Consider the following 773-nt stretch of genomic DNA (forward strand, 5'->3'; position numbering starts at 1 on the left):
TCTCTTCTCTTTATCTATCTATCGTCAATTTCTTCGCGAATAGAAGTAATTTCATCGACTCGATAACGAAAACGCTCGAGGCTCGAGGAGGCTAATCGTCGTTTGCAAAAACTCGAAAAATAATATTCTTGTCGCCACGAACCGTGAAACTCGCATCCAATGCCGAAGATACGGTTCGATCCTCGATCTAATTTGAGATAAGAAAATCTATCTCTATATATATTGTTCCACGTTTCGTAAAGATTATACGTAAAGAGATTAGGAATCTATTCACGAAGCGAACATTTTGAAAGAAAATCGATCGTAAGTAAATATCGTCGTTGTATCGAATCCATGTCATGGCTGAGAGGTGGAAAATTAGATTAAAATTCGCGACAAACGAATTTATACTTTTCGCTTTGATTAATCGTACGATTCGATCGAGGTTATAAACAAAGGTGTAATTTCCAATTTCGAAACTTGTCCAGTAACAAATGAACGAATGCAATGCGAATCTTCGAGAGTCTAAATTTTTATTGAGAAATTTGGATCGAACGAGAAGCATTGAAGCAGTCCGGTTTTATCCATCCGTCGGATTGAAATCTTCGCCTCGAACGATTCGTTCCGTTCGAGCGAAGATACTACTTGCCCTCCGAAAGAAGACGTAAAAACTTCAAAGAAATTCCCCCTTGGCGGTGCCTATTTATCGCGATTTCCTTCGAGCATTCTAAGAATGTTCTCTAATATCGGCTCTCGTAATATATATATATATATATATATATATATATATATAT

Source organism: Apis dorsata, unplaced genomic scaffold (genome assembly GCF_000469605.1).
Source record: "Apis dorsata unplaced genomic scaffold, Apis dorsata 1.3 scaffold_315, whole genome shotgun sequence".
NCBI lineage: Eukaryota > Metazoa > Arthropoda > Insecta > Hymenoptera > Apidae > Apis > Apis dorsata.